Raw genomic sequence first — 10,019 nt, forward strand, 5'->3', positions numbered from 1 at the left:
ATCAACTGCAAGTTCGGTTTATTATGAGAAATGAAAACATTTTAAAAATTAAAGAAACGTTTTTCTTTGTGTTCACAGTTCATAGTGTTAGTTTAACCCCCACACTTAACCTCCACAGTTCATTTTGTAAACTAGCCTTTCATTTGTTTTGCATGCATGCAGACTTAACCCTTGGTTACCATGCTTTTTTTTTTTGACATGCCAGGTATGCAAAGGCTTTTGAGAGCAAATGCACATTTCTCCATCTCCCAGGAGTGTGTAGTTAGTTGGTAGGAGGAAGGGCTATGTCATTACCTGTGCAGAAGCTGGAGTGTTCCTCACTTCTGTACCCAGCCTTCTTAGAAAGCCACTCGTCCATTTTTACCTTATTTATTTTGCATACATATTTCAGTTTTCCCAGCCAGATTCAAAGTGTTTGAGGCCATCCCACTCATAAGCTAAGCCACACTGAAGTTTACCGTTGTGTCATATTTCTGTCCAGTCACATTTCTCATTGTTCATACCAAGCACTTTTGAAAATAAGCTCCATTTCTTTTTCATCTTGGACCCCAAATTTTAGTCTGAAATCAAAAGGGTCACTTGATTTTCTGCCTCAAGAGCACACCCTCCTAGTTACCACAGCACTTGTCCTTTAAGAGCGGGTAACAGCAGGTCTTTAAGAGCAGGGTAACGGCAGGTTCTATGCACATGTTTCAAGGGTGGGACGTCTGATGTTCTGCCTCTGTGTATTCATCAGCAAAAGTCTATATAATTTCCTGTAATAGTCTCGGTTTATTTACAATTTCTGCAGTTGTATTTGTTTAGGCTAAAAGAACCCCTCTGCGGCGTCGAGGAGAGCAGCCCTCTGCTCTGAGAATTATGTCACCTCCTCTGTCCCAGTTCAACCCATGGAGTTCTTTTGACAGACAGCACGAACAAATCTGCATAAGGAAAAGTAAGTGACAGCTGGGGTCAGGCTCTCTCTGTTTAATGACACTGCCAGTTACACATTTTGAATTGTTTAAATATGAGTCTACAGCTTCCACAATCATCATTTCACTGGATCCACTTTTCATACCCAACAGCCAGGAAACTGACACGTAATTACACACTTGCTGATGGTATCGCGGTGCCGATAATTAAAACTGCCACCCGAGGATTGCGATTGCTAGTCTACAGCTGGGATGTTGTCAGGAGACAGCAACTCCAGCAGCTTTTAACGCCATCTCCTTACAGGTGGACCTGGGGTCCCCACGCTGGAGGAACCGGCCAGTCCAGCACATCATTCGCGACGTCTCGCACAAATGAAGAAAATCTATTAACAATCCAATAAGTGAAATACAAACACCGTGACCCGAGGGTTAAACTGTCCGCTTGGACGCTGGAGTTGGATGTTAGGTATTGTTCTTTTTTCTATCTCTGCTGTATTTACTGAAAGATCACGAAATGGTCTCCACCTCGGAGTAGAGCTTCAAGTTTTCCCGGGTGATGGAGAGGAGGCACAGTGAGCGGGCTTCCTGCTGGATTGCCCACATCTGAATACAGGAACTGGGAGGCTCTCCGGGAAAAGCAAAAAACATGCTAAACCCTTACAAGTTTATTCACTAAAAATAGATTTACTTGCTTGGAAGGAAATGAGGTTAGGGTAGAAGAGATGGCAGGAGGGGGTGGCGCTCGGACCTCCCCAGGGGTCGGGAATAACCCCCCCACTTTTTGCCAAGAAAGTGGTCATGCTGATGGCATAATGTCTGGTGACTTCTGACATCCCTGCTTCTCCTTTATCACACAAGGACACAGAGCTAGTGTGAAGGGCTGCTAAAATAGTCTAAATAGGGCAGGTTGGGAATGTAAAAAAGTCAGGAGCCAGGGTGAGCAGGCAAGAGCTGTGGATTTGTGAATGCTAAACATGGGAAAATTAGAAAAAAAAAAACTAACTGGAAAAGTTAAAGCTGCCATAGACAAGTGGTAATCTAAATTTTAATAGGCCCCGACAGCATGACAGAGGAAGCTTTGCCTAGAATGAACTGTATTTATTCAATTCAAAAATGAGCAATATATTCACTGTAGAGCCCACATTTATCACCAGCATGGGTCTGTGCACCTCACACGCGCTGCCTGCCCTCCAGAATCACCTCCCAGCGTAGATGCACCCAGAAATGAAGACAGGCTTCTAGCTGCACGCTGGACTGAGCATGGAGCTAACCTCCACACACAGGACTAAGTCTACCTGGTATGCAGGACAGGTGCCCCCAGCCCCTCTGTCCTGCTGGACTGCCTCCAGGTCTATGGGCATCAGGGGCTTTTGCAGGAGGCAGGATGTTCAGTGCTAGGAACAAAAGTGTCAGGCCACCCAGGCAAGTGGGTCCCATGCCAAATCTGCTCCCGTAATGTTAGAGAGAACATGGGATTGATTTTCCCTGACCTTCAGTGGACCCGATGCAGAATTTCAGAATTACACATATGGGTTTGAAGATCGGGGCACCTTTCTCTCAGAAGAAGCAGACCTGTGCTGGGTGAGAGCAAGCACAAGGCATTTTCCAGAAGCTCAAATTTAATAAAATTACAATGTAAGACTTTTAATATTAAATCCACAAGGAGAACTTATAAAACGGCTAATAAATTTGGTGACCTTTCAAGAAGTCGTCCATGTTTTTAGAGGACATTTGCTCTGGAGGCTGGAGGACAGCCAGGGTCCTGTCCAGCCCTGGAGCATGCTGATGGGGTCTTGGAACAGGCACGGCCAGCTCTACTTCATCCCCCTTCAGGCCACAGAGCAGACGTGCCCAAGGATACCTCAAAACCTGTGGCCAATACAGGCTCACCCAACCAGCCTCCAGGAGACCCAGGGATCCTGCAGGGCACCTCTTTGCAACTGTCAGTTGTGACAGGAGCTGTGATCAATGTCACTGAAGCTCAGGGACCATTAGCCTACACCACAAGTGGAGGCACTAGCATGACCCAGTCCTAACAAAGAACGATGCATGACCCATTCCCACAACCATGATGGCAGAGTGGGGTTTCCTAATTGAGAGTTTTGGATGCAGGAGAAAAGAAATTGAAGATTGACTAACAAAAGGGTTGGCCATCACTGTCAGCCACACATAGGTGCCATGGGTGTGTGCACCGCCGTCCTCTTGAGCTTGAAGAACCAGGCTCTTACTTTAAAAGGACGCGCAAGTTTTAACAATTGAGATGTATTAATTTAATTAACAAAATTTCCAGACTCTTTGTACTCTACTTTGAATTGGGACGACTCTACGCTCTGAAAATCTGGGAATTTCTGAGACTTAAACAATCAAAAAGCTCAGACGGGCCCCAGTGCCCACATTTAAGTCATTCTCTAGATGCGGCTGAGCAGAAACTACACATGTGACTGTGCATTTGTGAATTTTATGGGCTTTTTCTCTTTGAATCTGGCAGTCAAAGTAGCCATCCAGCCAAACACAAGATCTACAGGGAAAAGAGATACATGTACATAAGCACAGAAAGTCAGAATAAAGCCATTAATATCTGGATTTGATGCGCCGTGGAATCGCTCCCTGTTACTGGGCACCGGAGTTTTATTGTTGCAAGGTCTCATCAAGCCAGCAGGACTGGGACCTACTGAAGCACAGCCGTGCCCCCCAGGCCCCACCCACTGCCTGCAGCTTGGGTGGGCAATGGAAAAAATTAAACAAAACCCTAACAAGCCCCAGCCCCTGCAGGAAAGCAGGCAGTGAGCAAGGAAGAGGACCTGTCACACCTCAATGAGACCAAGAGCAGATGGTGAGACAGAGGTGGCTTTCTCCTGCCCAGGAGTGGTATGAGATACCAGGGGCGTGGGAGTGGGTGCTTGTGCTGAGCTCATAGAGACACCCTTTGACCAAATCAAGTGGGGTCTCTGGCCTGAGAGTGAGGTGGGATCACCCCCATATTGCTCCTGCTGACAGACCCTTCCTCTTGGGGTCCTGGCACGTCTTCCCATGATGCTCTGGAACCCCCCGACCCTCCTGCCAGGTCCTTGCAGGTGGGGGAGCCACAGAAAGGAGAGTGCAGGAGAAGAGGGCAGTGGAAGGGGGGCTCAGGCAGCGTACAACAGCCCTGCTCCTGGAGACCTGCTCTGAGGAAGCAATGCTGGCCAGAGAAGCAGAGCCTGCAGTGGCCAGTCAGCCAGGGCCAGCAGCCTAAGGCCATCAGGCCCGAGCTGGGATGGAGGGAGCACTGGAGAGAGGCAGCTGAGGCTACAGGAGAGCTGGAGTCAGAGACACTCCTCCACCACCCAGTGTGCCACCCGACCCCGGGGAAGCCTCCTTCGCTGAGGGTTGCCAGCGCCCACTAGTAACACCAAGTTATGAAGCCACAGGAGCATGACCTTAAGAGCGCTGAGCCCTGGGGTCTGCATCCCGTCCAAGTGCCCCACATTGGCCACCTGGTGAGAAACAGGTGTCCCTTTTCATGCCATTTCTCAGTAGCATTTCTGTGCCACCCACAGCAGTTTCCACGTGGACCCAGGTGTGTCTCCAAAATTCAAGGTTCCAGAGGAGAGCTCATTCTGGCCACGCGGGACACCACATGGCACAGCCACACCCCTGACGGGCTGCCCAAGGAGGTAAACCCTCTTGCCTGTGGGAACGCAGGGTGGCAGGGCAGAAGCTGAGGTGCTTTGGAAGTTCAGCAGCTCACCTCTCGGGCGGGCTTCTTCCTTTCCTTCCACTCAAATAAGCTCCATAAAGAGTATTTGAAAAGCACACAGTGAACACGCGCCCACTGTAGGCCTGAGGACAGCCGGGCCCTGCCCTAGGAGTGTGAAAGGCATGCTCTTGGCCATCCCCACGGCCTCCCCTGATCCCCATGTCATGCAAGGAGAGCGCCACAGAGGGCTGAGGAGAAGACTCACCCAGGAGCTCAGGGGCAGCAAAACCAGGCCCTCCTCTCACCAGACAGGGCCCCTCTGTCCAGGCAGCACTGAATCAATCCCAGCAGATTACCTGATTCCCCGAACAGGAGCCAGGTGGTGCCCCAGAGAAACCACAGGCTCAGGGGTGCCGCAGGGCTTGAGGTAGGTACCCAGTCTCATTAAATAACACCAGTTTGACCCAAAGGGCTCAGGAGCTTTCCTGAAGGAGCTGGGGGGAGGGTCCTGCACTCCTGTGAGCATGGCTCCATGCGGAGTAGTCAGCGTAGAAGGTGTGTGTGCCACCTGTCCTCCAGGTCGACAGTCCTGCAACAACCACTCTGTCATAAACTGCTTTTAGACCCTCCCATCAACAGACACTCCGTGTCCCACATACTGAGAGTCACCTTGGGTGGGGGTGGGGGCCAGAAATGAGGCCATGAGAAAAGGGCTGGCTTCTTGGACTTAATTTAAGGAAACAGCAATGAAGGAAGGGCTCCAGTCCCCAGCCCCAGACTGCCCCCACCACCCACTGTCCTCAGCCCTGACCCACTGGGCAAAGGCTGCAATTGCCCATCTCTGTCCCCAAAACCTGGCTGAGTCAGGGGCCTGGATCAATAACATTTGTCACTATCTGAGACCTCCAAGACCAGAGAGCTTTTGTACCTTGTGCTTTTTGAAATTTTTAATCTTGTTTATTTTCCCCTAATAATTTATTAAGCAAACTTTTAAATTTAAAAAGTTGAAAGAGCAGTACCAATGACCACCTATAAAGCCATCAACTAGTGTCCCCAACCTCTAACGTTTTGCCACACTCAGTTGGAAGTCAGTCATGTTGTCTCAGATATTTCCATATGTGTCACCAAAGGTCAAGGAAGAGGATTTTTTTTAATGGAATCAGAAACTTCTGGGCTATATACCCATATCTTGAAAGCACGCTGTTTTTCTCATTGTTCGCAGACATGGTTTTGGTATATGCATTCTGTGGAGCTGGAAATGGGGCCTTATGAAATGGGGGTGCCCAGAGACTTAGGGAGCATCTGCACATGCTTCTCAGTTCCCAGGTTGTGTGGCCCCAGCAGCCCTCACGCCAGCCTCCAGAGCTTCGGGCCCCAGGCACCTGCCCCACGTTCAGGGATCACTGGACAAAGGGACCAAGGTATGCACAGAATGGGTGAGGCCAATCCTGTGTCCACCAGCTGCATTTCTTGTGAGTTATTTTTCATGTGATCAAGATTTTTAAGAACCATAAAACATGGACTTTAAGACGCTGCTAAGAAGGGTGTATGAGAGGAAGAGAGCTGGAAATGCACCATGAGGTTCTGCCCACTCGGGAGACAGAAGCCCACACAGCCAGAATGCAACCTTGCCCACTCCACACAAGGCCAGTGCAGACCAGAGGGGCTGTCACCACAGGGCTGAGACCTGCAGGGGTCAGGGTGCCACTGCCCTGGCAACTGCCCGCAGGCTCCTGGGGCTGCTCCCCACACCACCCTTGATCCCTCCTTGCCCACAAGGTCTTTCTTAGAAGAACAAGTCAGGGTTCTTTTTGCACAAGATCATTGGAGTCCCAGGCACCTCCAAGGCCTGAGGCTGAGGCTCACCAGGCTCCTCCCACCTCCACCTGTTTTCCCTGCAGCCTCGGGTATTGAATCTGCCCCTGGAGCTGGTGGTGGCACACACCTGCAGTCCCTGCTGCATGGGAGCCCAAGGCAGGACAATTGACTGAGCCCACAAGTTCAAGGCCAACTGGGGCAGCATGGTGAGACCCGTCTTAAAAACAGAAAAAGAAAAACCCTTGGGTATTTGTCCTGTGGTGTTAATAACAGTGTAATTAAACTCGATGATCCACATTTCAGAGGGTGAAATGTTTTAAACTAAATAAAAATTTCCCTAAAACCACATGAGTAGCAATGTTTCATTCATTTTACCTATAACACTGTCACCCCCCAAAACTCCCCAGAGAAGTGTCACACAGAATAAAGGCAAGGGTGGCCACAATGACCCCAGAAGAAAGAGGCCTCAGGAGAGCCTTCTGCCCTCAGCTGGGGGCCCTGAAAGGCACTCTCACCCACCAGCCTTCCTGGTGTCGCGCAGGCGGTCTCTGCTTAACGCATCCCCAAGGACCCTGCATGTCCCCGCTGCTGGGGGACACCATACAGACGCCAAGGCCATCACTTCTGCAACAGCGATGGACAGCTGCCAGAATACGCTTCCTCAGCCAGACACTGAGGGGTCCCAGTCACAGGCAGTCCCAGCCCAGGGACAAAGGTGACATTCTTCTGGCTGACACAGGATGCCTCCTGGATGGCACAGCCGTGCTGCACAGTGCTAGCAGTGCCCTCCTTGCCCCTGCAGACCACTGAGCATGGGCTTGCTTTGGAACCCCTGGCTGGGCTTCCTCAGCCCTGAGCCTGGGTAGAGCCAGAGCTTACCAGCTGCATAGAACCAAGGTCAAGGGACATAACAACTTGCACACCTCCCAGCTGGGGCCACAGGGAAGACCCTTCTGCCAAGCCCAGGGGCTCCCCTGAAGGGGATGCCAACCCAGGGCTGCCAGCACACCAGGGCCCCAGGGAGGAGTCTCAGGGCCAGCACCTGCCTGCTCCCCCAGGGCTGGCAGCAGATGCTCTGCCCCTGAAGCACTGGCAAGACCAGGGACTCTGACAGCTGAGTGGCAGCTGTCACTCTGGGGACTAGGTTAGTGGTTTCCCAAACACACCTGACACATGACCCCACAACCCCAATCCTGCATTTCAACCCCCACCCCCAAAAAATGAGCACTTAGATTACACGAAAAATCTGCACCTGAATGTTTATAGAAACTTTATTCATAATTGCCAAAAACTAGAAACAGCCCATCTATTGCCCAACAAACCATGGTCCACCTGTAGAATGGAACCTCAGTAAGCAGCAAGCAACAAGCACGCACCCCCAGGCCAGACCCCCCAGGGCAGCAGGCAGGACTCCATTCACTTGAGGTTCTGGAGCAGGCAGAGAACAGGCTGCCAGGGCTGCAGGCAGGAGGGTTCCCCGTGAGGGCACAGCACAAAGCAGTCGGGTGTCAGAGAGTTCTGGCCTCCCTGTGGTGATGCTCCTGTGACTCTGGGCACTTGTCAAAACTCACCCAAAGAGTGACTTGCACTGTTGTACCTTTGAAAATCAATACAACTTTTAAAAATTCTCTTCTTGACATAGCTTTTAAGATCCTCATTTCCAGCAAGGCTTTGAAGGGCAGCAACAGTGTTCTAGAGTCACAGGGAGCATTTTTATGCTAATGAGCCATTTGTATTTGGTCAAACTTTAATTACAAAAATGGAATAGCATTGGGTGCATCACTTCCTCCTGGATTTCCACCCCTCTCTAGTCAGCTGCCCATCCAAGAGCATCGGTTAGCTTTTACATGAAATATGCTGTGTTCTGAGAACAAAGGTGGTCCAGTACACATTCCTCACAGGAAAACAGAGGGAGATGCAGCAGTAGTAACTGTCCTATTACAACCTCATGATTTTCTTTTTTTAAATATTAATTTTTTCTTGAATAAAGTTATTATTTCTACCACTAATGAAATGCTAAATATCTCTTACACAATAGAAGGTGTTTGTAAAATGAACATGATGAATATCAAACAGTTTAGTTAAACTGAATGTTTATAGAAACTTTATTCATAATTGCCAAAAAACTGCACCTGCACCTATATTTTAAAAGATTGGATTTTAAAAGATGAAATGCAAGTAATGACAAGTCTAATTATCCTGCCTAAAACAGAGTTCAAAAGCAGCTGCTCTGTGAAAGCACCCTTGCTTACAATCAGGCCTTGATGGTGGCTCTCAGATTTACGATGCATTAGCATCCCCCAACACTCTGGGCTGGTGCCACCCACCACCAGAACTTCTGACACAGTGGGCCCCGGGAGGGTTCCAGAATCTGCATTTTGTTAATGAATTCTCGGGTGTGGCTGCTGCAGTTGATCTGGGAACCCTGCTTGGAGAACCACTGCTCCAGGAACTGTGCAGCCATGAGGTGGTTCCAGGTTTTATCTTGGTTATCAGTAAATATGAGAAACCAATGAATACTTTCCATTCTCAGAAACATGGAGCCATCTGGCCTTGGTAATGCTGGACACTCAGAATTAATTCCTAACCAAAGTGACGTAAGTCAGTTGGGGCTGCAGGGTTCATCTCTGGGCCTTCTGAATGGAGAAGTGGCCAAGTCCACGAGGTGATGGGGGTCGCCTTCGTCCACTCAGACTCCCATCTAGGCAGGACACTCAGAAACCCTTTCCTCGAGTCTTTCAAGTGCATCTTTGTAATGTTCAAACAATGTTCAGAGCATTCTCCAGATGAGCTCACAGCCAGGCAGAGAGGGGAAGCAGGCCCTTGGCTGAGGGAGGCAGGAGCCTGGCTCTGGTCCAGCCAGCACCCTCTCTGCCTGCAAGAGGAAGCTGACGTCAGCCAGCCCACCTTCTAGGGGTGGACGCAGGGTGCCCTAATGAGCAGCAATCTCCGCAAGATATGCTAATCTGCAGAACTGCTGTGACCATGCCCGCAATCTCGCTGTTAGATTTTGTCCAGAAAGCTCTTGAAACCCAAAAACAATGAGGACGTTCTCAAGGACAGGTGCATCAGCAGGAAACAGATGTGGTCTATAACCAGCACTCTTCTTCTGGAATAACTGACAACTCAGACCTCGCCTGCTTCTCTCTCCAGCCCCTGCACCCATCTGGGGTTTCCCAATGCATGCCCCAGGGTGGAGTGTCAACCCTGCACTGTGCCAGCGCAGGACTGAGACCTGCACACAACCACAGAAAGGTGACTCTGCTTTAGCCACATACCAAATAACAGTCACCAGAATCATTAGTCAATAGGCTCATTGTACTTTTCTTTCCAAAATTTAGTACAATATACAACTACCAATAAAATACTTTTAAAATCTTTTACATGCAAAAATCACTTTTCATACCATCAAGAGTAAATCTTAAGTTCTCATTGCATTGCATTACAATAGACCTGCTTCCTGAGGAAATTCAAGAATAATACCTAGTAGTGACCAAGGTCACATACAAATCAAAGAAAAAGATGGCCCCAGGAGAAGAAACATAATCCAGTCATCACAGGCTTGTAAGGAAAAATTCACTGAGCTAAGGTTCAATAACTGTGTCCATTTG

This window comes from Urocitellus parryii, chromosome 5 (assembly GCF_045843805.1).
Source record: "Urocitellus parryii isolate mUroPar1 chromosome 5, mUroPar1.hap1, whole genome shotgun sequence".
Classification (NCBI taxonomy): Eukaryota; Metazoa; Chordata; class Mammalia; order Rodentia; family Sciuridae; genus Urocitellus; species Urocitellus parryii.